General features: G+C 42.1%; 1 long non-coding RNA gene across 1 annotated transcript; it reads left to right on the top strand.

Annotated features, from left to right (window-relative positions):
* Positions 1 to 3,198: 3,198 nt before the first annotated feature.
* Positions 3,199 to 4,526, top strand: LOC139128910 (uncharacterized). Its single transcript, XR_011551445.1, has 3 exons — positions 3,199 to 3,259; positions 3,903 to 4,124; positions 4,325 to 4,526. It is a non-coding gene; the product is annotated as an uncharacterized lncRNA (long non-coding RNA).
* Positions 4,527 to 14,502: the final 9,976 nt, after the last annotated feature.

The raw sequence follows: 14,502 nt of genomic DNA, 5'->3' as shown, positions 1-14,502 counted from the left end.
TGACGTCATCAGTTTGTGGCTATACTACTTGTAAAATGGTGCCATAGTACATATTTATAATGCCAAAAAACGTCAAAACCAATGCTTACAACATCTTTACAAGTTAACACGCGCGTTCAATTTGTTGTAGTAAATTACGTTTTTGAACAAATTACGATTACGGCAACCGGCTATGTGCTTGCATTGATCGTGACCGCACTGTAAGTGACCCAATGTGAAACTGCCCAACAGCCTGATCTCTCAATCCGACTTTGAACTTGAATGCCCTTTCAATTTACAAAAAAATGAGCTATCATTATAAGATATTTTCTATGAATGGCGTGAGTATGGTAAAATCAATTTTAAAGCATCAAAATGTTTCAATCTCGCTGACCAGGAGTACGTGTAGCCGTGTTCAACGGGAGAGGTACACAATGTATCGGTTAGCCAGCCAGATTTTTACGGTCTGTTATGCAAGAGTACATATTTCTAATGCCATAATATGGTGAATACTATATTTTCAATAGCATAATAATAGAACTTCGCCTTGTCTCTGAGTTTGACGAGCCTCGTGCATTGTCTGGGGGCTGAAAAGCAAAGTGAAAAACCCAGGCGAAGTCGAGTCTTTGTTGGCGATCTAAAATTCAATTCCGAGAACGGCCCCACGTTTAGCGTTGTACAGCAAATACGTTGGAAATTCCCGCAGAGACTGAGTTCCGCGAAGCTACATTGTACCTCATCTGGCCCTGTCGCGACGCCAGGGATTGCCTACCGTGTACGAAAACAGCGCGGAGATTTGTCGTTTTCGTCCTCGGTAGATTGCTGCCAAAATCAAGCATTTTGCGTACCCTCGATTAATGATCACTTTTTTGCCACTGAACACAGAATAAAGTTTGTGCAGGTTCGATTTTGCATTTTGCTATTATTTGTTTTACTGAAATACATGCGGCGAAATAGCCCTTGCAATTTGCATCGATCGCAACCTGCCATGCCTCTGCGAGCGCGGGGTTGATTAATTCTCTTCCGGGTACAAGCAGACTTCACATCGCGACAATTCACGTGTGCTCGACATGCTCTACGTCCCGGGACAATTTCTTTAACGTACGTAGCGTGGGGCCCTTCTCACTTGTTACCATCTTCATATTGTGTTGTGTGCCGACTATGGAAGTATTTACGCATACAAACCTGTTTTCTGTCAAAATAAAAAGATATTCTTGAGAATTAACCGCACATTTGGGGGTAATGTCTTTCCCTGCCATTCTCCGCCCATTTTAAGACAGTACAACTGTAAACTCGGATATGCCTAAAAGCATATGGGATACGTTCAGATAGGCGCACACATGAATTGGGCTAATGTGCAGCACTGAATAAGATCTGACCAAATTGGGTAGCTGACAGTGTTCCCTCTAAGGCTTATTTGCGCGCTATTTGCGCAGTGCCTCCGACTGCTTTCGCAGTGAAATTTGATGTTTTGCGCAACTTCAGTTTCATCAGTTTCAGTCATTTCGATCTGTATAATAGTTTTGGTAACGATAACTCAGGCGAAATGTGCGATATCAGCGCCGACTGTACTTCCTGGTTTTGAGCTCAGCGCTCGTTGGCGGCGCAATTGTTACCAACGTTCAGTGTACGTTGTGACTACGTCACTCATTCGATAAATATTAGCATATGGACGGACATGGCTGCACCTGTGAGGCAATCAGGAATACTGGCGTATCTAAAGAGGCCTTCAAACGATCAAGAAGTTCAAAGTGTCGTGGGAGATACTGGAGATAATGTGAGTGATCCCGAAGTTTTGGGTCCCGAACCTACTGCTAAACGAAGAGCTGTTAGGGGACGTTTTTTGACTTCATGGCAGACAACGGTAGGGGAACATTTCACTTACGACGACGTCAGCAACACGGTAACTTGCGAGTGAGTATCGAAATATTCACGGCATTTTAAAGATTAGTGAGATGTATTCTTGCAAAATTTGCGCGTTTGAGATCGTTCCGTAGTATTTGATTTGCACCTTTCGTAGCATATAGTGGCACATCATCGCTAGAATTCAGTCAAGCAGCCACATAGACGATCTGCCCAAGCAGCTATCGGACATACATAATAAGTGAAGTCACTGTGAGTAGGGCATACATGTACATGTAGTCTATCAGCTGGAGGCCGCCGGCTTGTGATGAAGAAGTAGTTGTCAACTAAATTTCTGTTGCATGCTGCATATCAATTTTCGCACCCAAAGATTTTGTTTTTTGTTGCATAGAGTAACTAGCGTTTGAGTGGCTGTTTTATTGTATTGCTGTTTGTGTTTTTTACTCTCTTCATCTAACTTATTTTGGGAATGTCATTCATTTCTGATTGATCTGTTTTGTTGTAGAATCTGTAGAAGGGCAAGTGCCAAAGAAGATTTTGCTGTCGGGAAAAAATGTCAAGACAAAGGATGGAAAAAAGAGTATCTCCAGCGACATAATACGAGAGCTACACACATTGCTGCTACTCGACAACCAACACTTATCAAGGAAGCAGAAGCCAGTGTCAGAAATGCACAAAGAGTTGGTGGGGCTAAAGTTATCCCCCTCATCAGAAACGTGTTATTCTTATGTCAAGAAAATATCAGTGTTTTCAAGGCAAAGAAATTACACAGGTGAGTTCTTTTGATGGCAGTCAACTGTAGTAAATAAGTGTCAAATTATGTATTTACCAAGGATTCTAATCATTGTTGATTTATATTTTCACACAGATTACTAGAGATACAAGGCATAGAAATTGATCAAAACCACAGGGGAAAGAACTATGCCTGGGAGTTTGTGTCATCATTGAGTGATGTGAAGGAACAAGAGATCTTAGCAGAACTGAAGAAGGCCAGATTTTATACTCTTATCGCAGATGAGTCTACTGACATCTCAACCACCAAAAATCTCATGCTGTATGTGAAGTACAGATATCAGGTAACATATCAGACCAATTTTCCTGTAAACATTTCCGGTAAAAAGGGGCAACTCTTTTCTTTTCCTGTCAAAAGTTGTCCTATACTTTTGTTCTTTTTTCCCTAATAACTGAGCACATTATTCTGAATGAAATTAACAAATATTATTTTTTTTCAGGACACAGTGAGAGTAAAATTCCTGAAAAACCTTGATGTTGTCTCATGCACTGCTCTCTCATTGTATAATATCATCAAACAGTACTTTAATGATAATAATGTAAGACTTGAAAGGATGATAATGTGACAAGTGATGGAGCTGAGGTGATGCTGGGCAAGTATAACGGTGTACAGGCAAGGCTAAAGGTATGAAAAGTACAGCTACAAATAATCTATCTGCTAATTTTCTAATTTACTGCAAATGTTTTACACTGTGCTTTCCTGCTTTCCCACTTACTACCTGAAATCTATCAGCTACAAAGTCTTTGCCTGCAATCTATCACCTGCAAAGTCTTTACCTGCAATCTGCTTATCTAATGCAATCTCATTATCAACTGTAATCTACTTGTCACTGTTGTCACATCTACTTTAATATCAAATGCAACCTTCCTGTGCTTTCACTCGCTTCTTAGGTGGATTCTCCATTTCTTCTTGAGCAACACTGTGTCACCCACAGGGAAGCACTGGCCACAAAGCAGGCTTTTGCTAAAGTGTCATATATGAGTAAGGTTGAAGGGATAGTAAAAGCTATCTATAACCACTTCAGTAGGTTAGTGACTACATTAAAGCATGGCTATGATTTTTAACAGCAGTATTTTTTATTTTGTTTGTGTTCTTCTTCCAATCTCCATGACATGTGTTTTAAGTGTATGGTAATATTATCTTTTGTTGGTTTTCTTACACATTTTCCAGTTTCATTTCCAATTTATATGAATTTTTTAAAGTGCATGAGCACCTTTTTGTTGTACCATGGTATAATATAATAATGACTTTATTAAACATTTTTTAGATCCAGTACCAGGCAAGAAAACCTGAAAGACATTTTCTGTGTATTGGACCAGAAAGAGATTCGGATGAAGAGGGTGCATGATATAAGATGGTTGAGTCTTGGCGAGGCTGTTACTGCTATTGTCAGATCCTATGATGTCCTGGTTGCGTATTTTTCTGGTGAATCCAAATCTGGGAAAGACCCAACTGCAATGGGAATCCTTTCGGCTATAACTACTTACAGGTAAAATACTGCTTGTCATCTTGTAAACATGTAAAGTACAGTGTATTCAAACCAAGGATGCGGCTTACCTTTTTGAATAGCCAAAAACTTTTATGGAAAATTGTTGAAAATACCCACATCACTAATCTACATCACTGCTAACATTTGCATAGTAAGTGTTGCTTTGATTACAACTTGTACTATTCACTATTTCTCTCTAGGTTTTGCTTGACACTTTTCTTTCTTAGAGACTTGTTAGGCAAACTTAACAGCCTCAACAAGGCTCTTCAGGAACGAAATATCAGGCCATCTGATGCTGGAAGAAGTGTGAAGCGTACCATTGATAGTTTAAGGGAACGCTACCTAACTGCTGCTGATGATGCCATCACCTGGGGCCCCTCTATGCAGAAACTTTTGTCCAGGCTTCCTGATTTGACAGAACTACATGGCAACAAGGAAGAAAGTCAGAAATTGTTCACGTCTGATGTGAAACATTTGGTATGTATTGTATATTTTTCTACCAGTGAAATATGTATCGTGCATTGATTTGACTTCAAAATTATATCTTCTTTCTCTTCCTGTTTTATCTTTAATGTCAGTGAACTGAACATTAATTTGCAGTATAGATTTCTACTGATACTGCATTTGTTAACAACTACGACATATTTGTTGCTGCACTGTTTCCTGAAGAGAGGTCAGTCCTGTATGGAGTTGACCAGATAGAGGAACTGCATCGGAGGTATAGAACACTCCTACCAGCAGACGATTTGGAAATCATTTCTGATGAGTGGGATGACCTGAAATACTGTGTGAAGGAGTCCTATCTGAACTGCTCTCAAGAAGAAGTAAGTGATCACTGAAATAAATTGGTATCATTAGTCCTCTTCATATTTGTCATTGTAAAAGTAAGTAATTGCTCTCTCTCTCTCTCTCTCTCTCTCTCTCTCTCTCTTATCATTTTCTCACCTTACAGTTTTGTTTGGATTTAACAGTGGATCCAGTAAAGAGACAGCAGTATCCTAATATGGCTATCTTAGCTGAAATGTGTCTTGTTATGGCTGCCAGCAGTGCTGAGGTGGAGAGAGGGTTCAGCCAAACTAACTTGATTAAAACTAAGCAAAGAAATATACTTTCTGCTCAACACCTAGACATGCTTCTCCGTGTGAACTATGCTATACAGGGCTTCAATCACTCGATGCTACTAAAGTGTACAACAACTGGCTACAAGCCAAAAGGAGAAGACTGATTTTTGATAATCCACATTCCAGTGACTCAGAGTCAGATATGGACTGTTAATTAGCCTGCATATGAGAGTGCACTGTTATTGTGTTTGTCTGCCTCTGTAGCAGAAAATCGAAAATAAAATGATATTAAAAGGACAGAAGCTCTATTTTTGTTCTATTATTGTTAATACATGTAATTTAATCATTTTTCAACTGTGTTTAAAATAATGTTGGCAAACTGAATATTGTGCATTTCAACATGGTTTTGAAATTAGTTATAGTTCATACACAGAACAAACATATTGAAAATATAATAAAAAAGTTATAGATACTCTTTATAGTGATATCATTCATAAACTGAAGGTGTGAAAAATGTCCTTTCCTTTCTCTAAGAGCCACTACACTGGGTTTAAATCAAACCACACAAATATAGATTTTTTCTTCCGGCCTTCGGCTGGAAGGGGGGGCACCCCCCCTTCCGGAAACCCCCCCCCCCCCCCCCCCCGCGGCCGTCGATGCGGCCGCTGTGCCCTTCGGGCAACAAGTTGCTCACCCTCTCAAAACCTTAGAGGGAACACTGGTAGCTGAATCTTACCAATATAATGAAAACAATACAAATAGACTCCCTAAGTGGCTGTGAATAGTGAAAATGGACCAATCAGAGAAAGAGCTTATTTAAGCTGCACATCAGCAGCATGAATTCGCTTTAAATTATCATCGCAAACCTAGAGGGCCCGACTAGGCCCGACGAGGCCTGGATTTTTACGTAGCCGAGGTTTGATTGTTACTTTGTATTTCGTTCCCTAAACTTTGTTACCACTCCGTAACACATTTGTACAGGCAAATTCTGTTCACGATCAGTACAACATAAAATGTATATTTACCTCGTTGGCGATCTATAAGGGATTGTCAGTTTCTTCGGCCTGGGGGCGATGGATTCATGGGGGGGGGGGTCACCCTGTTTTCTAATTTGGTGATAGGGGGTTACCATGTTTTTGAAATGCCCAATAGGGGGGTCAGTGTGTTTTTGAGAAATAATCACCCCCCGGCCGGAAGAAACTGACCAGTCCCAAGGCCTTCAAATCAGAAAAATTCTGATACAAGTACAAGGTTTGACGAGTATGAAGTTCCTTTAGCTTTCCGCTGTCTCATGGTGGCAAAGAGAAGGAATACAGGACATATTTGAATTAACCATGTGTATCATCTTTGGCAGATGACGGATCTTTGGGTCTTGTTACAAAGTACGAAAATCCATTTTTTGAAAATCGTATTCAGGTTCAAGCATCAATCTCTGTACATGAGAATCTAGCACATTGAAACCCATATCAAAAGCAACTATTATGAAAGGCAGCTTTGTCCGCAAGGAAAAGATGGATGAAGTGGTGCTTGCCTGTGCAACGCCCTCAACGTGCCTGCAGTGTTTACCCTGTTTGTTTATTGACAGCAATTCTTCTCCCCTGTGGAGTGCTTGCCTGTGCAATGCCCTCAACTGCCTGCAGTGTTTACCCTGTTTGTTTATTGACAGCAATTCTTCTCCCCTGTGAGTAGGCAACGGTGGGAAAATCGAGGGAGGCGACTGGATCACCCCTAGGGTCCTGTTCCATTGACCCTTTTCCCTGGATGTACAATCGCGGATAATGAAATGGGTGGACTGGACCACTCCCCTTGGGGCTGCAATCCCTTGATAGTTCCCCTGGAAAGGAGCAAGGGTGAGGAATGGAGGAAAGGGGGATGAACCACTCCCCTGGGGTCCTTATATCTTGACCTTTCTCATTGGAGGGAGCAACGATTGTTCATTGGACACAGGGGATCGAACCACTTCTCCTGTATGCCCGAACCTTTGATATTTTCCATAGGTTTGATAGGGAGTGTGAAGGTATATCACTCCATGGGACCATGGTCCCTTATTCTTCCCTTATTCAACATACATTGACAATAGGACACCAAAAGCGGAATGCGGGTGGGGAAAAACACCTGACCGTGTTTTAATTCGAGCTCTACAGAGCTCTGCAGCAGATTTTGCATGGAAAAGTTTGTCTGTTTTTTCCTTGCCAAAGACGCTTGGGCAACATATCACTACGACTTGCCCAAACAATTTGCAAATTGTAAGAGGACAATACGACTTGTTCCATCCAGCAAAATGTGTTGGTGGGATGATGTAGATGGGCATTCCCCAGAAAAGTCAAATGCTGTCCCTTTAAGACTTGCCCGAAGATGAAATTCAAGAAGTTCGTTATGTGCGGGGGAAGGGTGGGGGCTCTCTGCTAAACAGACAAATAAATTATATGAAATTGGCATCAGCCACGACCACCTCTACAAGATTTGAAAATGGAATGGCACAGTCAGCTATTCCCTTTATAGGGAGTAGCTCATTCCTTTAACCCAACCGTAAATAAAAGACTTCTATGCTCAGCTTGCTCGAATGGAAAGTGAAACATTTTGGAGCTCTCCTAGCTGGACGACATTGGTGGTGCCATCTTGGGCACGCCAAGCGGACAGAAGAGGTTATCCAGAAGAATATCAATCACCCACAGAAGACCCGGATTCGGTTCGCTCAGTATGTTGGTCACGAGGTCGACTACATTGTGACGGCTGTTGTGTGCTTTGACAGAATTAACATCCATTCGGGTCTACCTGTTGCATTCTTGAATCTGACTTAAAAGCTATCTAGTTTGTTTACAGATGTCTTCAATCTTTCTATCGAACGATGCAAAGTTTCCCAGTGCTTAAAGAAATCAGTCATAGTTCGAGTTCCGAAAAACTCATCGTTACCTTGTTTAAATGACTACAGACCAGTCGCATTGACCTTTGCTGTAATAAAAACGTTTGAGTGTTCTATGCTCGCATTTCTGACTTTCTGTTTCAGCTCATTGTCAGACCCTTTTCAATGTGCTTATCGTCAAAACAGATCTTTCGAAGGTGCTGTCTCTCTAAATATCCATTATGCACTTGAATGGAATAAAGGAAATAGATATGTTCGAATTTTGTTTGTAGATTTAAACTCGGCCTCCAATATGATACCGCCATTCAAGCTTTTTGCAGGCTTAAATAGGTCGTTTTTTTCGATTCTATTAATTTATGGATTCTTGATTTTCTTTTAAATAGACCATAAATTGTGAAAAAAGGTAAAGTCATTTGTTCGTCCTTGGTGCTCAATACAGGCGCACCACAAGGACGCATTCTGTCCCCACTCCTATACTACCTGTACAGTCGTGACTGTATTTATAGTCACAAACCACTTCGTCGATTAAAATTGCAGATGATCCTAGTATTAAAGGGCTCTCAAATAACGCTGATGAAACTTCATATCGTAAACAAGTTGACAATCTCGTCAGTTGGAGCTCGGAAAATATCTCCAACTACATGTTTCTAGATTAAAAGAAATGGTCATCGATTTTTGTAATAAATCTATCCGCAAACGCCTTGTTTTTTCTCATGACTTTTACATTGCTGTTGGAACTTACCATATATCACCATAAGAGCATTTTGATTGAACTCGCCAGGTAATGTAATAAAGGAAAGAAATCGAATTTGGGACACTAATGAAAAGAAATATTAGCTTTCATGACTTGAATCACTCAATTTATTGAAACCAACTGCATATTTTGTGGCTTAGGGGAGCTTGAAATCGCTTCACCATTTACACCTTAATGCACAGGATTAAAACGTCAACTGTAATTTCAAAACATTCAGTAGTAACTAGCAACAAGACACACATTAGTTATTACGGTGCACGTAATTAACATTTAAATTATTCTATTTTTTAGCATTCGCATTATTTTGACAATACTGCACCTATGCATGAATAGATTAGCATGACAGTTTTTGTTGAGTACATGAACGTTTCTCTTCGTCCCAACAAAGTTTCCCGTTAGCATTAAAGATTAAGTTGAGCACAAGATACTTCTCATAAGCATGAAAACGTTTCGTTTGACGTATCTTCATGCGCCCAACATAGTTTCGTTTGAGCACGAGATAGTTCCTCATGACCACGAGATATTGTCTCACCAGTATGAAATGCCTTTTCCTGAGCTTGTGATAGTATTTTGTGCGCACAAGATTTTAGGAAACATGAGCTGGTGCCATGCTTTAGAGCCATCACAAGATTGCTGACATTTGAATGATAAATTCACAAAAGATTAACTTTGTTGTTACCTGATTGCATGTAAAACTAAGTGCAACTATTGTTTATAGTTGTTGTTTTATCATTAATCATTAGACAGCTCGAGATTTCTGGCGTGTCATTTATAGTTATTCTCTTTCGGGATATGCTGTACGAAATATTTGTAAAAACTGCTCTAACATTCTCCAACTTGTAAAGTTTCTAGTGACACGCATGTGTGCGGACGTGTTTTGCAGTCGCTCTTTAGGAAACTTCTAACTATCTCAACGTAGCAAAATTTTCCACTGAACGGAACTACCATACCCTGTATTACACAATTGCCAAATATGTCCAGCAGAAATATTGAGAAAAGACAGACCCGTGCACGGTCAAACAGTCAAGACACCGCTGATGGAAGAAATGACACCCGCCATGACACCGGTCATGAGCAAGACATTACTCTGGCTGACCTGAGTGCCCAGATTCAACGTGTACAAATAAACCTGACACAAAAATGAAATCTTCTGAAGCAAAGGTCACGAAGTCTATTGTTAGGACGATAGACGAATTTCAATGAACTGTATTTATTACTAACACAAATTTCGGTGACATCGAATACAACTGCTCGAACGTGTGATCGATGCAAAAGAACAGCCAAAAAACATACAGTTTACCGTGCATCCTGCATGAAAGTCCGCAATCTTCTAAAACTTGGAAGTCCGCCTCATTGAGAGTGTTCTAAACGTCCTTGTAAACACTGACAATGACATGAAAATGACGTCTGCTCGATAACATATCGATAAACTCGATAAAAACTACAACAACACAGAAAATTCGAGAAACACATGGCAAAAGTTTTCTCATCTCGCGAAAACACGTCTCATTGAAATCACAGATCCTACAATCCGCCAGAGAGGGCGCTGCACTTAACTTTCGTCGCTCCATCCTCCCCTCCGTGACTAACTGGTTTGGTCACCTCCTGTTTACTTATAGATTCAGCTTCCAAAGGGCACACTTTGGTGATGGGTCTGACGAGAGTACGGCCTTGACTTAAAACCTTCACCGTACGAACACACCCATCCCTTCCTGGGTAAACCTCCTCAATTCGACCTAGAGGCCAATGTCCCCGTGGATTTGCTGGGTCGACTAATGTAACGATGTCGTTGACCTTCACATTTCCATGTCGAGTCCACCACTTTCCTCGGTTCTGGAGTAGAGATAGGTATTCGCGATTCCATCTCTTCCAAACTTGGTTTACGAGGTCCTGAACGAAACGCCATCGATGTTTTGGACTGCAAACTACTTCATCTACCACCCTTGGTGCCAACTGACCTCCTGCTTGACCATACAGAAAATGGTTTGGAGTCAACACAGGTTAATCTGTGGGGTCATTACTGCAATATGTTAGAGGTCTTGAGTTCATCAATCCCTCAACCTCTACTATGGCTGTATGTAACTCCTCATTCTGTCACTCGTGCATCCCCGAGAATTGCTTTCAGTGCAACTTTGGCCGACTTAATCAGGGCCTCAAACAATCCACCATGATGTGACCCCAATGGCGGGTTGAACTTTCAGACTATACCTTTGTTGGTTGCACTATCAACAATTTTGAGTTGATCCATGGCACAAATCAGCTAACCAAGCTCTCTGTTTGCACCAACAAAGTTTTGCCATTATCCGAGATAAACCAGAACTTCTTCTGGTTTCCCACGTCTTGCCACCATTCTTGAAAAGGCGTTGAGAAAACTGTCAGTGTCCATGGAGTAGGCGAGCTCCAAATGGACTGCTCTTGACGTAGTACATGTAAAGAGACATAGATATCTCTTCGCAATGACTCTTCTGGTCAACATTTGTGTAGAAAGGTCCAGCATAGTCAACTCCAGACATTGCAAATGCTCGAACTGGCACGGTGATCCTGTCAGATGGTAGTGGAGCCATGATTTGTTCTGCTACCATTTTATGCCGTCGACGGCAAAGTCTGCAGTCATATTGAACTCTCTTGACCTCTTCTCTACCATGAACTATCCAGTATCTTTGTCTGGTCTCTGACAGGACAGCATTTACTTCTTTACTGTGCCAGCCAACTTTGATGTGATAGTGTCGCACTATCAGCGTAGCAATATGATTGCGACATGGCACCAACAGCGGGTGTTTGGCATCATATGGAAGACTTGATCTTTGAAGGCGACCACCAACTCTTCAAATTCCGTCACTGTCCAAAAAGGTGACAAGGATTTCAGCGATCTGGTTCTTGTCAGACGCCCTACTTTCAGATCCCTGATGGTATCTGCAAATCTCACCATCTGGATATACTTGAGTATCTGCTTTTCAGCCTCTTGAAGTTCACATACTTCCAAATAGGGCTGTACATCTATGGACTTACCAGTGCGTCTTGCTTTAATCAGACTGATAAAGCGCAGCACACATGCTGTTGTCCTGACGAATCTAGTCCAGATAGAAAACCTGTTGGCGTCAATGGGAAACTTACGCTCTGATGTAGCGGGCCCAGCTGGTGTGTTGACAGTCTGAGCACAGGCTTGAGACATATCTTTTAGAGCTTCCCCCGAATGACTAAATTCAGTGACAGGGTTTTGTGGCCAATCGTGCTCCCCTCCGTAAAGGAACTCTGGACCAGTTTGCATGAACTTCCTGCTATTCGCTCATGTACCCCGATGCCGAAGGTGGCTTGGTCTGCTGGGTTGACTTTGCCTGGCACGTGGTTCAACTGCGATGGGTGTGTTTTACTCTGAATCTCTGCAACTCGATGAGCAATGAAGGGTTTGTATTTCCTAGATTGGCCATGAACCCAATGTACTACATCCATACTATCTGACCAAAAGGTATGTTGAGACAGCGGTCTCTCGAGAACACAGGAGACTTTGTCTGCTATACGAAGACAAGTAAGGCCGCCATTAACTCTAGCCTCGGTATGCTAACTGCCTTAAGTGGTTCGACTCTTGCTCTTGCGACAACAAATCTGACTGCAACTCTTCCATCTTCATTTATGCTTCCCATGTATGTCACAGCTGCATATGCAAGGCTGGAAGCATCTGTGAAGTGTGCAGTGACACATTTGCTGATGGATGGTATTGATAACACCTGGGTATCTTCATCTTGGAAACCTGTGGTAATTCAAGACACACCCACTCCGCTATACGGTAAGACAGATTTGGTGGAAATTCTTCATCCCATCCAAGCCCTTGGATCCATGCTTCTTGCAAGATCATCTTAGCTCTAATTATGAATGGTGCCAGGAACTGCAATGGATCAAACAAGATCGCAACTCTACTCAGGAGAGCTCTCTTTGTGTGGATTGAAACATTCTGTGCGGAAAATTGAATCCAAACGTATCTGTTGCCGCGTCCCATTTTGTTCCGAGTGTCTTTATGCTCGGGAGTTCTGATTCTTTCACCTTTACTCCTGTAGCACACTCGTCTTCTGGGATGCCCTCCAGAACTGCAGTGCTGTTACTACACCAACGTCGAACTTGAAACCCAGCTGGTGCTAAGAGACCAGATAGCTGGTCACGAGCCTGGATGGCTACGCTATCATCGTCTTGTGAGTCCATTACATCATCCATATACATACTTTCAGTGCATATAGTTGCTGCCAATGGGAACTTTTCTTGATTGCTCTCTGCATGTGTACGTATTACATACTGAGCTAGGTACGGAGAGGCACAATCACCAAACGTCAGACGGGCTGCCTGATACACTGTAACTGGTCTTGATGTATCCAGGTCTCTCCACAGGATTCTATGGTATGGACGATCCTCCTTTGCCATAACTATTTGTGAGAACATCTCTTTGATATCCCCAACAATTGCAATCCTTCGTCGGTGGAAACGTAGTAGAACATCTACCACGTCTAATTGCAATTTTGGCCCTGGTAACATCACATCATTGAGAGACACTCCTTCAGTTCTGGCAGCTGAGTCGTAAACTATCCTTACTTTTGTAGTGGCTTTGTCTTCACGCACTACCGGGAAATGTGGTAGGTACCAACCAGGTCCAGTCCCTTCCGTACCATCAACCGTTTAGAAGTACCCTTTTTGATGTTGGCCTGCATCACCCCCCTGTAACGTGTTGCCAAGGCGGGTTTCTTCGACAGAGTTCTTTCTAAACTCAACAGTCTATTTTCTGCTGCTTTACGGTTGTCAGGCAACTCTGGACGTTCATCTCTCCATGGTATGCCAATTTCATAGCGATTACCGACCTGCTTCAGCGATCCAGCAGTTTTGCTCACAGCGAGTCGCTCTTCAGGTGTAAGAACATTTCTTTTCTTACTCTCCCACGAATCTAAATTCCACATGTTACGTAGAGCTTCATTCAAGCCGACATCTTGTTCTGACTGTGAATGGAAAGAACTAACATGTGAAGTGTGGCTCAGGACTCCTCCTTTATGGTATACACCAATGCAAGTCCATCCGAGCGGTGTTTTCCGGGCAACCGGCTCTCCTGGGCATCCTGCTCGTTCCTCAAGGGAGAGTGTTAACTCCGGGTGATCTGCCCCGATGAGAATATCTACTGTCTTACGACCAGGGATTTTAGGAAAGTCAATTCCTTTCAAATGTGACCATTCCCTCCCATGTCTTCTCCAGTTTGGAATGCTTACAGTAGGTTGTCACACATAGAGTTCAGGGTTCGAGCTCCGATTCTCTGTCTCACTCGCCCATCTAGACTCTCAATGGTGACAGCAACAAGGCCGCTGTCGACCTTCGTGCCTCTGTAATCCTAATGCAGTAGCAATATCTTTTCGGATATACGTGGAGTCAGATCCATCATCTAGAAAAGCATTTACCTTTTTCTTGTCACCAGCCCTTCCGATGATGAAAACGGGGATAAGTCGGAGGGCAACCTTGGTTGGAATAACCTTTCCGTCCTTGGACACTCCAAAGGCGTTGTTAGGTGTGTCAGTTGCAATCTCTGTCACTGGTTCAAACTTATGAAGGTGTCTATGATGAGTTTTCACACAGCCGTCGATTTTGCACCTCAAAACGTCAGCACACTTTCTTCCGTGATGCCCAACTTTTAGACAGCGATAACACAGTCCATTCTCTTTAGCAAATTTCCAA

Source organism: Ptychodera flava, unplaced genomic scaffold, assembly GCF_041260155.1.
Source record: "Ptychodera flava strain L36383 unplaced genomic scaffold, AS_Pfla_20210202 Scaffold_77__1_contigs__length_564769_pilon, whole genome shotgun sequence".
Lineage (NCBI taxonomy): Eukaryota > Metazoa > Hemichordata > Enteropneusta > Ptychoderidae > Ptychodera > Ptychodera flava.
The sequence above is the reverse complement of the archived record's forward strand: the minus strand, read 5'-3'. Positions and strand labels throughout refer to the sequence as shown.